General features: G+C 38.0%; 1 protein-coding gene across 6 annotated transcripts in view; it reads left to right on the top strand.

Annotated features, from left to right (window-relative positions):
• Positions 1-20978, top strand: part of KCNMB2 (potassium calcium-activated channel subfamily M regulatory beta subunit 2) — a 226203-nt gene that overhangs the window by 61854 nt on the left and 143371 nt on the right. The window contains exon 2 of one of the 6 annotated variants that reach the window (XM_073896989.1): positions 1910-2177. The exons of the other annotated variants lie outside the window; for them this stretch is intronic. The gene's annotated coding sequence lies outside the window, so the exon portion shown is untranslated. The remainder of the gene's footprint in view (positions 1-1909; positions 2178-20978) is intronic. 6 annotated transcript variants of the gene reach the window in all.

The following is a 20978-nucleotide window of genomic DNA, read 5'->3' as shown; positions in this document are numbered from 1 at the left end:
GGGAGGCAGACATGTTTTATTTTTTCTCTTTGCTTAGATATTGGCTCTCTTTAAGGTCATCTTTATTGTGTGTTTCTATGTTCCTTTTAGAATGTAACAATTATCCAAATTCCTATGATGCACAATTAGCTATTACTAGGATATTAAAATTTTTGCTTCCAATTGTGTTTGTTAGTTTGTTTTTAAAAAAACCATTGTGTTATTCTAAAGAAATGTTATCACCATTTTATTAAAAAGTTAAATTATTTCAAAAAATACAAGAGTGAAAATTTTAAAGTAACCTGAAAGAAAATAGGTTACTGAGAAGAAAGCATTCTTGACATTAAGAAAACATCATCCTAAGCACATTTCAATGTATACCAATAGAAAAAAAATGATAGATTTTAATAAAATTACAATCATTTTATAGGTGGTATTTTTAAAAGTAAATTTAGTTTTATTTCTTATAATTAATATGTAATCAAAAATAAGAAAAAAACTTTAACCAGCGTCAAATTATGTTTCCACAAGTTCAGATTCTTACTTTCCTACATTTAAAAAGAAATCGCCCCAGCAACATGTAGGTGGTTCAGTTGGTTAAGTGTCTGACTCTTGGTTTCGGCTCAGATCATGATTTCGGGGTCGTGAGATCGAGCCCTGCACCAGTCTGCCTGCTGTGCATGGAGGCTGCTTAAGATTCTCTCTCTCCCTCTCCTTCTGCCCCTCCTACCCCACCCACCCTAAAAAAATAAAAACAATAAAGTGGCAATAAGGTAAGAGATATATAAAATAAAAAGAAATCACTCCAAACTCAAGTTGTAGATATTAAATACATACAATGTTTTACATGTCAAATATGCTTTAGTAAAATGGTTTAAGAAAATTAGCAAAACTAACACAATTATTTTTTACCTGTCTTTGTGGGGCTTTCCTTCCAGTCATCATCATCATCATCAATCACCATCATAAATATTGCTATTGTTTAGGGCTCATCATGTTTCTGATACTGTGCTCAAGTTTTCTTTACGTGAATTGTTATTTTATCCTCACAACCCACCTGACCATAGACATGCACTGAACCATCCACCCAAACGCTTCCCTAACCTTACCTGATTTCAAGAGAAGGACAGACCAAGTACATCACTACCAGGACAGGCCTAGGGAGCCTCATTCTTGCCTTCAGGGGACAAGCATGGAGAGTTTTGACACTTTCTGTACTCCCTTCATGCTTCCTTCTCACTTATGACTCACAAGGGAGAAATAGGAAGGTTAAGAGAAGCTAATCTTTCTGACTGACAAACAAGAACCTATTTTTATAAAATTAAAGTCACTAAAGTAAAAATTGGAAAAAGTGATTGGAAAAAAATCTCAGTGTCCTTGCCATTTTCCAATCTTCCCACTTCTTTTTACAGCCTTTCCCTCACATTTTGCTCTCTCCTAAATTTCATCTTGGAGAGAGGAGAGGGAAAGAGAATTTAAAATTTAAATTGGAATGTCTTCTAAAGGAAAGCGAGTTCTTTGTGAGTGTACTAAGTGGTGAGCCTGCTCATACATATTATCTCCTTTAGTCATATGGCAAGACGAGAACTATTTTCCCCACCGTTTAGATGAGAAGTTGGGGCAAGGGAAGATAAATGACCTGTCCGAGAACACACAGCCAGTGATGGGTGGAGCTGTCATTAAAACCTAGCTCTGTTAGACCTTAAAGCCTATGTCCTAGAAAGGTTTCTCTACTAAGAGGAGGAAGCAGCAGTCATCATTAGTTCTCTTGGCTCAGACTCATTGCGCAGCTACCATGTATTAGATACAGTTTAGGTTCTAAGGATACAGGGGAGAGCATGACATGGCCTCTGGCTTCAGAGTTTACAGTCTGGTGAAGGAAGAAGAACAAGGTTCAAGAACCTCATACACTATCCTCCATCCACTACAGGGATTACCGGTCTACATAAGACATGGAACTGCTTGTCTCTGCTAAGAATAAAAGGCAGAAATCACATGGATATTGAAATGCAGAAAACAGAAGTATCCTCAAGCAGCCTGCTCAGCTGTGGCTGAAAGAACAGAGACCTAAAGAAACACTCAAAGTACTGAATGTGTAACTTGGTAAAAGATGGCTGCCAGACAGAATTACCAAAGATTCACAGGCTCTAAACACCAGAGGGATGGGATCACTCTTGGACTTGCAATCAAGGGATAAAGTAAGACATTTTATTACGAAGATTTATTAGAGTATCAAACAACCAGGCCCAAGGGTATTTCTGCTTGTAACAATTAAGCTAGAAAAGTCTGAAGTCTAAAATCTACAATTATAGGCAGAAATAAGGGTCACAGAAAACATAAGCAAACTTAATTAATGATACCATCTTCAAACCACATTTTTACTAAAACTTCCAACCTCCTTCCCTGACCCAACAAATTGCTAAAGATACAAACCCGTGCATTTCCTGGATAATTTTTACTGAGTCTAAAAATTATGAGGGAATTGGAAGCCTTTTGCATCTTGTGAGGGAATTGGAAGCCTTTGCGTCTCATAGGCAGAACTATGATTTCTTTCAGGGGCAGAGAGAAGCCCCCTCTATGGGAACATTCCCTCCCTCCCCAGTATGTGTTATTTCCCTCAGCTGAGAGCAGATGAATCATGGGGAGATTTTCTGGAAAAATAAAAGGAACAACAATCATTTATTAAGCATCCATCAAGTCCTAGGCACTGTTGAGAGGACTTTAATATATGTCTCAGTTAATCTTTACTGCGACCCTAGGAAATAGGCCTTCTTTTTATGGATAAAGAAACTGAAGTTCCCATGAGGGAATGGTTATGTATATTATGGTATGTTCCTACACTAGAATATTATGCAGCCCTTTAAATAACATTTTGAAAGAATTTTTATGGATGTGATGTTATAATGAAAACTATAGAAGAGTTAAGTTCTCAACCTCCACATGTGCAACTAGAAAAAAAAACATGGCAAAATGCCAACAATAGTTAGACTGGGTGATAGAATTATGGATGACTGTACTTTTCTACATGTAGGTTTTACATTTAAAAAAGTGAATTTGTATTTCTGTGAACTTTTTAGAGGAAAAATTATAGCCAGGAACTACAACCAAAAACCTATGGCATCTCAAAGACAAGGGCATAACTTCTGACTGGCATGATGTAGGATGGTTTCATGGGAAAAATAACATTTTTTGCAGACCTGAAACTTCTACAAGTCAAGACAGGAAACAAAGGGGCAAGAGAGATGCATTCTAGGCAGGGAAGAGTAGGGCAAGATTGCTAGGAGTCTGAGGCATGCAGAAGGTAGTTGTGAGAGAGAAGACCCAAAACAGGTAGAAACTAGACTGGGGATGCCTCTGCACGCTTGGTGAAGGAGTCTGGAGTTGATCTGATAGGCAATGGCAAACCTTTGAAGGTTTCTTGGTAGGGCAGTGCCATGATCAAAGGAATGCTTTAGGACCTTCAGCTGCCTTGTATATGCACAATGAATGGAAGATGCGAGAGAATAGAGACAGGAAGAATCATTAGAAAGTCATGGAAATAATTTAGGCCCAAGATAATGGGGCTCACATTAGCCTGATGGCGGTGGGAATGACAAGAGAGGAACAGACAGAGAAGTCCCTCCTCCCACCTCTCTAGCCTAACTTCCCACTCTTGCTTTCTCTTGGTTCCATCTCTTTCACTGTTTTCCTGGAAGGAACTAACAGCCTTCTTTCCCAGGGTCCTTACACAGGATGCTTGCTCCAACCTTTTCCTTCCAACACTTCTGTTCTTATTCCATCCTTTAGGTCTCAGCTTCAGTGTTTATTCCAGGAGTACTGGCCTGCCCCTCTCAGCCAGTCGAAACTAGGTCTTCCTGTTTTACTTCCTGGAGCACCCTGCACTTTTACTCCATTGTACTTACCATAATCAACAGCTAAAAACTAACATTTATTGTGCATTTGTGATGTCGGTTACTGTGTTGATTCCTTTACAAGTAATACCTTATCCTCAAAATAACCCCAGGAAGAAGGTAGTAGTATTCTCCCCCATTTTCTGACAAAGGAACTAAAGGTCACAGAAGTAGTTATCAAAGGAATTTGGAAGTGACTGTTCTCACCCACCAGTTGTTCCAGATCACTTACAGGGGATAGTTTGAAATAGTTATTAGTAGTATCAACATAGAATTTAGGGTCAGACTGAATAAGTTCTTTTCTTGTCTCTACCACTTACTATCTTCGAGACCCCTAGGAATGTTGTTTAATCTCTTGGCCTTGGTTTCCCCATCTGTAAAATGGGATGACATTATTGGCCTCTCTCATAAAGTTGTTAGGAGGATTAAGTAAGTTAAAGGCTTAGAACAAGACTGGAAATTTATCTCAAAACTATTAGTTGAGTAACAATTTGTTTAAAATATGCCTCCCCATCTATTCTGTGGGGAAGAATCTGTCCATAAGAAGTAGAGGTTGTAGGTCTTCTGGGTGGCTCAGTCAGTTAAGCATCTAACTCGATTTCAGCTCAGGTCATGATTTCAGGGTTGTGGGATCGAGCCCCGCATCCAGCTCCACGCTCAGCACAGAGTCTGCTTCTCCCCTTCCCTCTGCTCCTCCCCCTGCTGTCTCTCTCTCTCTCTCTCTCTCTCTGTTTCTCTCAAATATTTTTTTTTAAAAGTAGAGTTTGTAGTTACTACTGTATTGTCTAGTGCCTAGCATAGCACCTAGACACAATATGCATTTGGTAAATATTTGAATGAAAGGCTGACTTCAGAGAGCTTACTACTTAACACCACCATCCCGCCCTGAGCACTTTAAAACTTATGATGCATATTTCATTATTATTTTAATTCTAACTACAAACTCAAAGGCAGGGAAGGAACTATTATTCCCTCCCTTTGGGAATGTTGTAGCTCAAAAAGTTGTTTGCTCAAGGACGTACAGCTAAGAAATGGTAAAGCCAAAAGAAGAACCTAGCCCCCTGACTGCATGAGGCCATGGAGTGTCTTAAAGACAACCCAGGTGAAAATTACCACACATGGGGTTAAGCCAATCACCGTTGATGATGCTCTCCTGGGTTGCCCCAGGTCTGAGCCCCATCCATGGCATGACACCAAAAACCTCTTAACTGCTGCCTCAGCTTTGCTCTGTATCCTCTTCTGAGGCACCTGCTGGTCACTCCTTGTCCAAGCACCCTATTGACCCCACTGCTCACTTCAGTTCTGAGCATAGCATCACAGACCAAGCCTGACACTGAGTGCTTTAACTGTTTCATAACAAGGTAGGACATTTTTTTCTTTCTTGGTTGGAGAGAAGAAATAAATTAATGAATCAACTAAAGAATTAACAGGTTATAAGTCTGGTTAACTGGAAGAATGGTGGCCATGTTAACACGGAGAGCCAATGTAAGAGGAATATAAAATCAGTTCAGCATTAGACATGTCAAGTTTGGAATGCCAGTAAGGACCCTATGTGAACAATGGATAGCCAGCACTGGAAGTGAGATTAGCATTTGGGAGAGATGTCAAGACAGAACTGTAGAAATCATCTATGCCAAAGGAATGCTTGAAGCCAAAGAACCCAAATCGTTTAGTGCAGGGCTTTTAAAACCATGTCCCATGGTGTGCTGGTATTCCTTAGAGGGGCATCAGAGATCATCCTTCACCTGGACTTGGGGCCTCAGGGCCTGCTTCAAACAGCATTTTATCTGACCACATTTATCTGACTTACATTGACTTTCAGTGTCAGTTTGGGAAGGGAGGGAGGGAGGGAGAAAATCTGTAGCTAAAGAAGATGTTTGAAGCACTGGTTTAGTAGGTATTCCCTCTCCCCTTTCTACTACCAAGGCATCTCATAGCATCTAGGTCCCCACACGGATAGACACATGGCGGGGAAAAACTGTGAACTTGAATTTTAGTTCTGATAGGATAGTGAACAAGCCTTTGGCACCAGGGACTCTAACTGAATAATATTCAGTGACTCGTGTAATTTAGATAATATTTTGATGTTCTAATCTGGTTCCAGTTTAATGAATCAGTTACAGGTTCAAACCAGTCCACTGGGGTTTAATAAAAAAAAAATGTTTTATCTCTTAGTTCAGTAGAAAATAAAAATAATAATGTTAAGATTTAAGATTCAGCAAGTGTATGTAATTTATTTCAGGTTTTCTCTCATAGTTTGCCTCTGTGCCAACTCCTGTTTTACAAAAAAAAAAAAAATGCCCTATAGATGTCTACAAATCAATAATGGTGGACTATATTCAAGACCTCCATTTAAAATGTTATGTCAGAGCCATACATGATGTCATGGGCTTCAACCCCAGCTAGCCCTTTCCTTGAGTGCTGGGTAAGACAGAGGTCTAATCTCATAGGGACAACACCTGCCCAGAAGCTCTCCTGAGACAAAGTCTCACATCACAGGATACCCAAAGGACAATAGCACCACAGCGATGAGAAATTACATCAGACACAGCTGCCCAATTTAGACCTTCAGGTTTCATGTAGATTAGTACCTACTTGTTATTTCTGTCTGGGCCCAATTCCCAGAGCTGTTAGCTCACCCGAGGCCCCTCATCCATAGGAAACTTGAACCATGCTAGGGCAAATTTAAACTGCCACAAGAATTCAAGTAAAGGCAGATCCCAGCTTTCCTTTAATCAATGCCTTTCCTTTAATCGAGCGTGGAGCTGGATGCGGGGCTCGATCCCACCAAATGAGGGGAAAAAAAATACTATTTCCAGTGTACCTATTTCTTTTTATCCTTGATTAGTTGACACCCAACCCATGAACAGCTCAGTGTTTTTAAAAATGATTATCATTATTGCCTTGGATTTTTAAAAACACATAAATTCATTTTCACAGCTGCAAAATGTCTGCGCTAAAATGTCTGACTAAAGAAAATAGCTGAATTCCACTGTGGAAAATGTGTAATGTTGCCTAGCGTCAATTTCTCCATTTTAAACATACTCATTGAGACAATAGATCATTTATTTGGTGTGATCCATTTGACCTCTATGTTAGTAACTTGCATAATACCTTGAATTTGGGGACTCTCAGAAGAATCTGAGTAGCTTTCCATCTTCTAACCTATACTAATAGTTCTATCGGGAGAAAAAGAGAACAGAGGTTCCCACAAAAGAGTTTGTGCATTAGGAGGCCTAGAGCAGTGTGCAAGAGGGGAGAGAAGTGGGGGAGCTAGAGTCAGAGAGTCTTGGATTCAAATCCCAGCTCTTTACCTACTTCATGGTGAACTTGGGCAAGTCACTTAGTGTTTCTGAACCAGCTTCCTCTCTGCAAAATGGACTGTCATGAGGATCAAAGGAGATACTGTGCCTACAAACCTGGCACATAGTATATGCTGAATGTACATCTGTTCGCTTTTCCACCTTTCTCAGATAAATCAGGGGTCATCTGTGCATATCCCTCAAAATGTATTAACTGCCAAAGATAAAACCTTGACATGACTTAACCTACAAAGTGAGACTTGATTTTACCCTAGGATACCACTAAGGAAAGTGGGAAATAGTGGGAAATCCTTCTGTAAACTTCTATTCCTGGCAATTTTCACTCAATAAAAGATATTGGAAAAAAAAAAAAACAACAAAGGAAACCTGGAGTCAGAGAGACTTGAGTGTGAACACCAGTTCCACCACTGGTTAAATGTCAGAACTGAACAAGTTCTTTAACATTGCTGAGCATTTGTCTCTCATTTATAAGGTGAAAATTATAATAAAATCTCCCACAAACAGCTACAGAAAGGATTAAATAATGTGTCTGGCACATGGTAAGCATTCAACAAATGATCATTATTACTATCACTATGCTACCTTACACTGGCCAATGATAAAATCCAAGATGAGAAAAGCAATTTATAAATGCTTAGGTGTCCATTGTAAATTAAGTACTAGTAATATCATTTATCGATTGCCTCTCTGAGGTTTAGAGCTTGAGTTAGCTAGATTATTTACAAACTTTGAAATTTGTTTCATTCTCTATTAAAAGCCTAAACTTCTGAGGTGACCATCAAGAAAAGTTGAAATTCTTTATGTTCATTATCATCCTATCTTTTGGTTATCAGGCAATGTTTTTCCTTAAATGTACAACTACAAAGAAAATACTATAATCAAATTATGCTATGTCATTTCATTAAGGTTGCCTTTGAAACTAGATTGAAGTCAGACTGTGTGACTTTGAATATCTGTTTAGGGAGTTATAATAGAAAATCCTAGGAGGCTATTTTTATGTCTGGTCAGGAGCTTCATCACCTGAGTGATGCAGAAACCCAAAACCCTTAGTCCTTTATTAAGGGAACTTTCACATTCGTTCTAAGAGCATCAGAAAAATGATAGTTCATTTTGACTTATTTCACTTTCATAATAACATTCTCCAGGAAACAACTTTCCCCCCAAATGTTCAGATACCTCCTCAACTTTATCCCTGAAAACCTTTTGTTAATTTTCTTTCATCAGGGTGACCATTTGATTTACGGTCACAGGTAGAAAAGAACAGACCCACAGCTGCTGATTATGCTGCACTATCTCCACCTGTATTTCACAAGCCATTTCAACCCTGACTATGCTAACCTGATAACATTGTATTTGAATAGGTGGTTGCTTCTCAAAGACCACGAATGATATTATGGGGATAGTACCCCAGTGCAATCAAATATTCTGCTCATATTTCAGTCACTGATTTTCCAAAGAAAAGCCAGGAATATAAATTTTGACAGAGGAAGAAAAGTGAAACTTGAACATCCAGAAAGTGCTAAAGATGCCAGCTATAATTGTGTGGAAGCAGCTAGTGTGAACCTCTGGTCAATGTCCATGAGTGTAAACTAACCATTTAGCCGGTTTTAATTAAGAAGAAAACTTAGCCCCAAATCAACTATATAAAATCTTCCTCCATATTTGTAATGTTTTCAAAATATATTAAAACTCATACTTCTAGTGTGAGTGATTTTAGACCTAGGCTATTATGTGTGCTGCCCCCACCCTTCCTCAAGACCCTCCCTTCTTAATTCTCCTCTCTTGGATTCTGTGCCAATGCATAATGCTGAAAGGATTGAATATGAGAAGTAAAGAGCACTTGGCTTTCCTCTGTTAATATAGACTCTATTCCCAGTTCATCTCGTAAACAAATATTTCTTGAAAAGGAAACCTGTGAACAAAAAAATGATGATTCTGGTTTCTGTTGATTAAAGTGCATTGATCATTTAACTTTCTAGAACAGAACTCAAATCATAAAGTAGATGTGGTCAAATGCTGGAGAAGGTACATTAGCCATCATTTCTAAGATTAGAGAATGAGGTTTAATGATTGTGATCTAGCAATATTCTCAGGGAATTACAATATAAAACTATAGAGAAAACGAGGAGTTTTTTAAGTGCCCAGTTCAGGGTATGATTCAAATAAATTGAAGCATCATTATTGGGAGATACAACTGCAACAGACCATATAGGAGCACATATAATAGACTCTACCAAGGGAGACTATTTTCTTACTTTTGTATCAAGGAACACCATATGGTCTCCTGGGATCTGGAAAAAAGGAAGAATCATACTAGAGAAAGGGAGATGCTCAAATGCTTAAGGCTTTTGAAGAATTTTAGTTGGGTTTCCCTGGACAGAATACTTCTAACTATGTGTATTTTTTATATTTATATTTATATTATATTTATATTTATATCTAAGAAAATACTCCCAGTTTTGAATTGCTAATGGCCCCAAAATAATAACTATTACCACTATAAGATCTTAGTCTACTTAAATACCTTCTCTTAATCCTTATCTCAACAATACAATGTTTACTTTATTAACTGAAGTAAATTTAATTCATTGCTTTTAATGTATGTAAAGAATATTTTCACTCAGATCACTCTTTTTCTCTAATATTTTAAATGACTTCTAATTATCTACATAACAACCCTAAATTCCTTACTCCAAGCCCCAGTTAACTTTCCAAACTTCTATTCTTTGGCTCTCTTCCTGTATTTTTGGTACCAGTCATATTAAGTTACTCACTGTTCTCTAGAGATAGTTCTAAATTTTCCTACATTTGTACATCTGTTCACACCACTTTCTCCCTCTGAATTTATCATAAACAGTAGGTTCTGTGGTATAGAGCAAGCAAAGGTGAACTGAAAGCAATTCTGTAGGAAAAATTACCATGGGCAAAATGGCTCATCTCTCCTGGGAAGGAAGATGGTGACAAATACTGTATCAAAATTCTGAGAAGCTGCATCAAATTCAAGAGCAATAAAAGTGTCAGGCCTATCTTTAAGGTTTGATTTGGTTGGGTGAGAACGGGAGTTCAGGAAGCATAGGGAACATTGAAATCACACTGGGACACTCTGTCATAAATCAGAGAAGTCTAGAACCACATAAACAGGGTCCTGCTCTGAGAAATAAGGCTACCAATAATCTGAGCACACAGTCATCTTTGTACTTTTTTATATAACATTTATTGAGTAACTTCTACATGAACAGCTTTATGATAGACACTGATAGATATATAAAGATCAATAAGAAAGTCCTTGGCCTCAAAGAAATATAGGATGAACACAAATAATTCAAGAAGTTGGGCTTGTGGAAATAGCCAACATGGAATTCCAAATTGAACCTCCTCATTAAGTATGGGTCCATGTAGAGTAAGGCAAAATGCTCTACATACCTCTGTGCTCTACAAGGGCAGTTCTGCATTATAAGCCAGTTCTGAAAAATCTAGAATGAGGAGAGAACGTTTAATATACACCCAATGTTACCAGGCATTACCAACAGATTCCCATCTATAGTTAACGCCAAGTACAGTTCTGACTCTCCAATGCTAAGAAAAGATCTCACCCTATCCCAGTGTCCACTTTTTGGACATAGTGTTTTTCTTCTGCTCTTATTTCCATGTGTGGATGACCACAATGTCTACTTCTCTCAAGTTGCTTTTAAGAGACTACCTGCTACCACTGAACCATTTGTGTTCATGTGAAGACCATGACAAGAAAGGTGGTGTCCCAGGATGGCTTGGGTGGGCTTCAGTTCCCCCCATCCCTGACAATTTCCAGCAAAATTCTCCTAGAATTCACTGCCAACTAAATCTACAATCGAAATTAAAATGTGTGTGTGAACATAAAACTCAACTTCCAAAGAAGTGTCCTAGCACTCCAAACAAGACTACCACCCCTAATCTAACTTGTAAAGCCACTACTAATTCCAAGACCATAGACTATTATTGAGCTATATTGATTCCAATCACAGAAAGAACAACCCTTTCCAAACTCTTTGCTACACTTTATTACCTGGACCCTAATCAAGCTTAGGTGGGGTCTAGAATATCACAAATTCTTTCTTAAAAACAGTTGTGCCCACTTTGGGGTCCTGATAACTAGACTATGAGCTCCAGATACACATTTACATGAAATCCAGGGAAGTGACAGGGTGACAGACACTATGTCATTTCTTCCATTCTTCTCCTTCCCATATCTGCCTTCCCAGATACAGGACAAGAGTTGTTATATGTATCAGTAGATGCAAACTGATGTTGTAGATGGGGGCCTGAAATTCAGAATGCCAAGGAGTATGTTCCATAACATCAGTGGGCTCTGCCCCTAAGGTCAGAAATGCTAGAATAGTTTTGAGAAAAATTACCCTAAAAGCCTAACTAGCTTTACTGTTTTAAGAAACAAATTACAATTATCTGAAAAAATAAATTCTTCTTGTTTGGTAATATTTGATGTGAGGCATTATTTACAAGCAAAGAAACAAATCAAAAAAAAAAAAAAAACTTGATAAAACTACACAGCATCCCTAAGACAGAGGAATTGTTTCCACTGTCTCCTGATAGACGCTTAACTCTCAAAAGGCTTCAGATGATGGAACTTCAAGAAAGGTGGAGTCTCTCTCTACTCTTCTTATGATTCCTGGAGGTGAAAATTACTTCTCACTCACTACCCAACCCTCTTGGCCATCTTTCCACTTGAGCTTCACTCCTCTCTGGGACTGATAAACGTCTCAGTGACTTCTGAGATTTCTGGTAAAAATGTCATTCCCAGTGATGCTTCCTGTCTAGCCTAGGCCAAAAAGGGACTAATAAGTTATTAATGTTACCAATCACAACTATACTGGGAGAAAGGGCTAAGGGACCCAAGCTTCTTAGCCAAAAGAGCCTGATTGCATTTTATTCCATAACCCACAACAAGCCAACAAAATACCCAGCTTCTGCCTGTCCAGCTGGTGTTGCTTGATTCCCTTTTGCTGCCTGTGTTTAGGAACAAATAACACATGGTGGATGATGGATGGATGAATGGCCCCCTCTGACTGGAGTCAGGGTATTTAAAGAATGAGAAAGGGAAACTCAAATCTCCAGTGTGTTATCTGTTGCAGTTCAAATTGAAGGGTTTGGTGAGAAAAGGTGGGACCAAAGCTATAGACTAAAATTCAACTTATGGATTTCAGCTTCTCTTGCCACTCCCTTGGTGAACTAATTTGGATTTTACTAAGGCTTTATTGTTTTAATGTAATTTTCAATCCATACAAGTATACCCAACATAATGGATCTTGATGTTAACTCTCCTATGGAGAAAAGAGCTATTCTCGCCACCACTTCATGTCATGCGTGGTTTCCAGCTTTGCCTGGAAACGGTTTTTCTTTAAAATAAAAATATGGCCTATTTAGTTTGCATGCACTACAACAGGTTGACAGTGCAACAGGTTTGGGAGCAGTTTAATTGATATAATCATAAATTATTCTGCATCATCTGGGAGGCAAGACTCTGTTATTCTAATGCTTTTGTTTCCTTTGGAAACAAAGCAGCAGGATGCCTCGGGAAACAGAGGCTGAAAACACCTCAAAACAGAGGCTGAAAACACAGGGCCTGCTCTGACTACTTGGTGTGTCCCTCTGCCTTTATCTCCGTAATAAACAAGAACGTTGCAGCACAAAAAGAGCGTAGATTGAGGGGAAAGGCAGCACACAGAGTAGCTCTTAAACCCCTGGGCACCAACTAAGACCCATAGTTCTGTCTAATGCTGTGAAACCCAATGCTAGACTCAAGAGGCAAAATGAACAGCTGCCATCTTTCTGATCTGAGGTCCGAGGGAGAAATGTTGAGGCAGGCAGAAGGAGGGGAAAATGAAATTAAATTTATGGAGTGCCTGGGGCTCTGCAAACCTCTATTTGTCTGATCCGTGAACTGCCTTTGAGGTGGCAGATCTTGGTCTCACCAAGCCTGTGTGAAATTAGAGAGATAGAGGCAGTGGAGGATGCGGTGGCACAAGTCTGAGCCCAGTGGAGAGGAAACGCTTCCCTTCTCCTGCCCCCCATAAAACGTATTGAGGCTTTTGGACTCGAGGATCAAAGGCAATGTGTCTCTGTTTTGGTTTGATTGTTCAGCTTTGGGACACAGCAGGAGACAGCAGTCTATATACAGTCGTGCTCTTCTGCGGTGCAAAGCCTGGAGGAAGGCCAGCAGGGCCCAGTGGACAAAGACTTGATTGAGCAAGTGCTCACCAACCCGGGAGAGGGGCCAAAATACCTGCTTAGAGAGGGTACTTTGCCAATGTGCTTGAACTGGGGAGAGCTAAGAGCCAGCACTATTTGGATACAAAATACTGATTTGTCTTCTCCCTACCAACAGTCTGGTGAAGACTGGGGACAAACAGGTTACTAGGACAAGTCTCCAACAGATCTGGGATTCTGGTTTTCAACTGTTAAAATTTCCCTTAAAAAGGTACATACACAACAACATATACAGATGGTACCCAAATTACAATAGTTCAACTTATAATTTTTTTTTTTACTTTACAATGGTGCAAAAGCCACATGCATTCAGTAGAAACTTTACTTTGAATTTTTATCTTTTCCCAGGCGAGCAATATGCAGTACGATACTCTCATAAATGCCGGGCTGTGGCAGCAGGCCACAGCAACCAGTCAGCCGGGCGATCAGGAGGATAAACAATCGGTACACTTACAATCATTCTGCACCCATACAACCATTCACATGAACTTTCAGTACAGTATTCAATACATTACATGAGATATTTGATACTTTATTATAAAATAGGCTTTGTGGTAGAGGATCTTACCTAACTAACTGTAGGCTATTGTAAGTGTTCTGAGCATGTTTAAGGTAGGCCAGGCAAAGCTGTGATGTTAGCTAGGTTGGGTGTATGAAATGCATTGTTGACAAGATATTTTCAACTTATGATGGGTTTATCAGGACATAACGCCATCTTGAGTAGAAAGAGATTTACACACACACACACACACACACACACACACACACACACACACACACCTTCCTCATCATGAGCTCTGTTTTGATACCAGGCAGAGGGAAAGGCAAAAGACAGCTTTAGATGTAGGTACAGTGGAATAGGTCTGAGGAGCTCCATTTCACAGATTTCTGTAAATTAATAGAGGTATCATTTGGCAACCCACCCAGTCTCCTATGTCAAACTCCTTCTTCACCCAGGCTGTGTGGTCAAGTCAGAGAGCCGGAAAAACTTGACATCCAGATATACATTCTCTATTTCACACACCAGTCATTCACCCAGAGTCCATATGGCCACATTTAAACATTTATATTTTGGCATAAATTGTGTTTCAGCTTATAATCATCGTAAAGATCACTGCATGGTAAATAAAGTATTGTCATTATAAAAATTCAATACTTCAATTATTGCTCATGACCTAATTCATAGTCTGTAGCACCACAAAAAAATTGTTACTGCTAGAGTTTTATAATTTTGCTAACATCATTATTAATGAAGCACAAAAAGGGTATTCTACCTGCATACCTTATAGAGTATGTTCATCTTTACCAAACTAAACTAATTTTGGACTTCGGGTTTAAAATTAGATATAATTAATTCATTGTTTGAGTATTTGATGTAGTTGGAATCCATGACTCTGATATGATAATAAGTATCTTATTTCTTCCTAATTTTTCAACCCCAACCCAGGGATTTACAGCAAATTACTTCCGACGCAAAACATCCCCTTGATTTCGATGAATTATGTTTTCCAGAAATACCATTAATAAATGCAGACAGAGGGACCCATGTCCTAAACAGTGAGATTACTGTTTGTTGGGGACTTTTAAAAATACATCATCAGAAAGAGAAAGTGCACTCCCTCAGCCTCTTGCTACCTTGAAGCTTCCAGGGTTTTATTCATCTTAATGTGGAACAAATATGCACAACTAGCCTAGTAAGTTGAGCAAGCCACCTGGGGCCTCCTTTTCAAGAACCATCTTTCTCTTTCAGTGGAATCTCTTCTGAGCATTGCTTTTTCTTTTCCTGAAGTCAGGAGTTTCTTGTGACTCAGAGGTAGGCAGAAATATCTTAGGATACAGAGCAGCTTTGGAGAGAGGTATCTCATGAAACAGCAGAACTCCACTGGCAGAGAAGTGAGCAGATCCATCATTAATACCTAATAACCTTCAGAGACTACTTAATTACATTGATCTTTTGTCTCATCATCTTTACAGTGAAATTATAGAACAAGAAAATTTCTGAAGTCTCACACCATCTGATGTTAATATTATATGGGTTGGTAAATGTAAAAGATTTAACATAAGTAAAATGAAGATCATGCAGGCAGAGACAGTTTATGGAAAAACCACTAACAAACTCCTGGAGGGAAGCTGGGGATACTAGTCAGTCACAAGGATGGTAGAAGAAACCCAAGGATCATAATGACCCCTGCATATGGTGTTTATTTTCCATTTCTGATCAACTGTTCCCCATCTCCGGTTTCCAACACCTTTACTGGACGTTCCACTTGGAGGTGCGAGAGGTAAACTTCATCCTCATTACGTCCCCCAGTGTTTCTGTCAATTCCACTTCTCCTACGGTTTGTTTCTATCCAGGATTCTCAGCATTCTCTTAGCCACACAGCCTTGAAATTTATCAGATTCCTCTCAGTCCCTGGAAACTCATCCAAATATGGCTCAGTACTGCCAGGCCTACTCCCACAATTTACTGCAGATATGTCCTTTCCACCATCAGCACCTTATTTCAGACCTCCTTGTGGGTTTTTACAATACCTCATTCATCTCCTTACCTCTTCTCTCTCTCTTGCAGCCCAGCCTGTAACTGGCCACCAGAGTTACTTCCCAAAAGGCAGGTCAGAGCCTATTATTCTTAAACACATTCAATTGTACCCTTTTAGCCTGTGCATAAGATTCAAATTCCCTAGAGTGCTTTTGATTCCCACAACTCGATTTCAACCAGACTTTTGTTTCCTTCTAAGCTCTTCAACATACACTTCTCACTTACTGAACTCCATCGTCCTTCCTTTATATTTTCCCTGCTTTTATTCCCCTTCACTATTATATCTTCATGTCTGAATCTACTCTTGGGTCAAGGCGCCAATCAAATGCTACCTTTTCTCTAAAGCTCTTCCACATCTTCCTGCCAGAAGCAATCTTTTCTACCTCCAGATGCCTTACAGTATTTAATCTACACTTCTCTTACTGCATTTCTCACTTTTTATGTTAAAATATTTTTTAAAAAACACTCTTGACAAGATTGTAAACTCCTTGTATAACTAATATAGTAGCTTGTATATATTATGGCTCCAATTCATATGTAGATTTGAGGTATTGAATGCCTCATCAGAGGAGACAGAGATGAATAAATCACATTTCAACCACAAGTATATTGGAAAGAACATATGGATTAGCGGAGTGGTTTAGATGGGCTGTTCTGGTTTAGACTAACAAATTATGGTGAAACTCCTTCCACATAAGCCTCCTAAAATAGCATCAGTCATTTATTTATGGCCCTTCTAAGATTCAAGTTGCTGGTCAGATATTTTTTGATGTCTGTGAATCCAATAGCATCCTAAAATATAGTTTATGACAGAAGCAACATCATGTTGGAATAATTCTAGCTGACCTGTATCAACCTTTATTATGTACAATGTAATACATTAAAAAGTTGTTATTAATTATCTTGATTCTCACAGCAATCTGATAGGAGCATAGGATTTTCACTATTTTTCAGATGGGGATATTGAGGCACAGATATGTTGAATAAATTGTCCAAGATTAAATAGCTAATGGAAATCCCAGAAAATGAGCCAAAGTAACTTGACACTAAAATCTACCCACTTAACCATTACACTAACCACCCCTAAAAGAGAAGAAAGAACATTAGCCTTAGAGTTAAACAAGCATATAACTCCACATCTGCTATTGCTATTAGTTGTGTGATCTTGAAAAAAATTACTTATCCTGTCAGACTCCCTTCATTATCTATAAAATGGTTAAAATAATACCTATATGGCAGAGTTCTTAATATAAATAAGTAAAATAGGCATGCCTGGTGCCTGGTTAGGCATCTGACTCTTGATTTCTTCTCAGATCATGATTTCAGGTTGTGGAATCAAGGCCTGCACCAGGCTCTATGCTGGGCATGGAGTCTGCTTAAGATTCTCTCTCTTCCTCTCCCTCTACTCCTCCTCTCTCCTTCTCAAAAAATAAAAAATAAAATAGAATAAAGAAAATAATATCTCTAACTTGACCCCTGGCTCCTCACCCTCAAGAGTAACTTTCCCCTTTGGGAAAAAGAGGCTCTTCTCAACCTGATCCTAAGTTGTCCATTCTCCTGCTGCAATTCCTTCCTTTATTCCACTTTCTGTGAGTCCATGAAGGCCTCCTGGAACGTTAAAAAAAAAGGACTGGGGACCCACAATACCACATTTACATCTATATCCACCACTCCATCCTATAGAACATCAGAAAGACCTTTGAAATTAAAAGTTTTCTCTATGTTTTGTCAAATTCTTGACTTGTGTGTCCCACAGAACATTCTTCCATTACTTCTGTATGGAATGAGGGCTGAAATCAGTGAGTAGCATGAGGATGTACAAACTCCACAGCTAAGAGTGGGAGAGATTTCCTCTTGTAGTTATGTATGTGTCTAGTACAGTGCCTGACACAGAATAGGTGCTCAATAAATACAAGTTGACTTCCCTTGCCCAAGAAAATAGTGCCATGTAATATTGAAATATTAAAAATAAAAAAACCTCACACTCTTATGAACTTTATATATCACCACTTATTACCATCCAATAAAATGGGCACAAGATTTAACTTCTATTGATAAGTCTCAAAATCTTGAAAAGTTTCCTTTTCTTGTTTATGCTCAAAAATTCAGTTGGATTAAAAATTTAATATTACAACAAAAAATCGATTTCCAACTCATAGAGCCAAAGTTCTCATTTTTTAATAAAGACAAATATACTTTTTTTTCATGAATGTGCTTTGATTGTCATAGCTAAAAACTCATCACCAAACCCAAGGTCACCTAGGTTTTCTCCTAGGTTTTCTTCTAGAAGTTTTATAGTTTTGTGCATCTAGGTCTATGATCCATTTTGAGTTAATTTTTGTGAAAGATATAAAATCTGTGTCCAGGTTTGTTTGCATATTAATGTCCAATTGGTCCGACACTACTTGTTGTAAAGACTACTGTTTCTCCATTCTTTTCTCCTTTGTCAAAGATCAGTTGACTGTATTTGTTTAGGCCTATTTCTGGGCTCTCAGTTCTGTTCTATTGATCTATGTATCTATTATTTCACCAACACCACACTGTCTTGATTAACTTTACAGTCAGTCTTAAAGCCAGGTAATATGAAACCTGTTCTTCTTCAGGAAGAACTTTGCCTTTTCAGATAAACTTCAAAATCAGTTGATCAATATCTACACAGTAGCTGTCTGGGATTTTAACTTGGATTGTGTTAAATCTGTAGATCAGGTGGGAAGAATTGACTTCTTAATATTGAGTCTTCTAATCCATGAACTTGGAATATCTATTTTTTTTAATTTCATCAGAGTTTTGTGGTTCTGTACGTACAGATGCTTATATATTTTGTTAGATTTATACCTAAGTATTTCTTGGAGGGGTACAATTTTAAATAGTACTTTTTTTCTTTAATTTCAAATTCTATTTGTTCATTGCTGGTATATAAGAAAGCAATTGACTTTTGTATATTAATTTTGTATCTTGTGACCTTGCTATAATCACTTGTTACAGGAGACCTTTTGTCAATTCTTTGGAAATTTCTTCATAGACAATCCTATTATCTGTAAGCAAAAGACAGTTTTATTTCTTCTTTCCCAAACTGTATACCTTTTATTTATTTTTCTTGTCTTATTACAGTAACTAGGACCTTGAGTATGATATTGATTAGAAGGGATGAAAATTCTTGCCTTGTGTCTGATCTTAGGGAGAAAGCATCCAGTTTCTAACCATTAAGTATGAGGTTAACTGTTGGTTTTCTGTACATGTTCTTTATCAAGTTGAGGAAGTTCCCCTCTATTCCTCGTTTATTGTATTTTTACCATGAATGAAAAGATTTTTAAAGACTCAAGCTTTCCTTTTATTTTTCATCACTGTATGTTTCCAAATTGTGCTTAGTTATCCATTTTATTTGTATATGCTTGGTTTTTAAAATGGTATAATTAAGCCATCTGGAGATTTTTATAAGATTTACTAAATAGCTAGGATTTTGCTCCCAGGTAAAATAAATTACTGCAATCATGTGTAATAACATACAGTAGTTTATTCTAAATATCTCTAAGATTTGCTTGGGGAAAATCAAGATAGAGCTTCTGTTTTGGGAGGGTTTATTTGTTGGGGTTTTTTTTGGTGTTTTTTTGTTTTGTTTTTTTTACAAATATGACTTTCAGCAAGTGAATATTGTAGGAATACATACATGGGATACTTTGACATTGAGATTTTGAGAGACAAATGATGAAAATAGTCTCCAAGTAAAAAAGCAAAGATTTCTTGTTTTCTAAAAAGTGTTTGCTTGTCCATGAGAAATGGCAGTCTGATAGGATGAATGTGGAATGATGATCAGAGTTCTAGCCAGGTTCATTCATTAAGTAGCTTTTCAGTCTTAGGCAAATCACCTGACACTTCTGTAGTTTTGTGGTCTCATTTGACAAGTGCAATGACAATAATACCCAGCCCCACCAGTGCTGTGTACTCACCACATACCTCACAATATTAATTCAGGAATAAATAAGATGATGGATGTAGAACTACCTTTTATAATTTTCAAGCACAATAGAAATAGAAAACATTATTACTACTGGAAGTGTAAGTTAGGGGAGAAAAAGTTCTGACAATCAGATTTTTACACTTAAACTCCATCATCAATGCAATTTCATTCTCTGGGATTTCAAGTTTTAGTTGACCTTCACTGCCAGGGTAAAAATCACATGAGGTTATCAAGACATGAAAGGCTGAGTTCAAACATACCACCAATTTCACATCTGGCCAGAGCACACCACATGCAAATATAGTTGTTTTGTCAGTTTGTCTTATTTAATCCAGTTCTTCATCAGTCAAATGAAGAGCTTGGTCATCTAGAGGGACTCATGGTGGTTAATTTGAATCAGAGGCCATAAGATTTGGCTCTTCTAAATGGTGTAGAAATAACCAACTTCAGCTTCCCCCACTCATGCAAAATATTTGACACAGTAAGTTATCTGCAGAGTCAATTATCCTTTCACATAGCTCCTGCTGAGCTACAACCACATGCCAGGTGCCATGTGGGAAATACAGAGATAAAAAATAAAGTCCCTGTGGTACATACATACCATGGAATACAACTCAGTATTAAAAAGAAAAAAAAAAACTATAAACAGCCTAGATGAACCTCAAGGAAATTCTGCTAAGTGAAAAAAGCTGATCTCCAAAGGATATCTACTACCTTATTTTATGTAACCTATGTAACCTACCTTATTCATGAAATAAAATAATTATAGAGATGGAAAATGGACTAGTGGTTGGCAGGGGTTAGAGATAGGAATAGAATAGACAGGACTATGAAGAGGTCATGTTAGAGTCTTGTGATGGTTGATGGTACAGTTGAATGTCTTGACTGGAGGAGTGATTACACAAGGCTAAACATGTGATAAAGTTGTATAGTACTATATAAACACACACACGAGTGCATGAATCACTGATGACATCTGAATAAGTTCTAGTGATTATACCAATGTCAACATCTTGGTTTTTTTTATT

The sequence above is a fragment of the Callorhinus ursinus genome, unplaced genomic scaffold, assembly GCF_003265705.2.
Source record: "Callorhinus ursinus isolate GAN/ISIS: 27379988/994484 unplaced genomic scaffold, GSC_fseal_2.0 scaffold1, whole genome shotgun sequence".
Classification (NCBI taxonomy): domain Eukaryota; kingdom Metazoa; phylum Chordata; class Mammalia; order Carnivora; family Otariidae; genus Callorhinus; species Callorhinus ursinus.
This window is presented reverse-complemented; position numbering and strand designations above follow the sequence as displayed.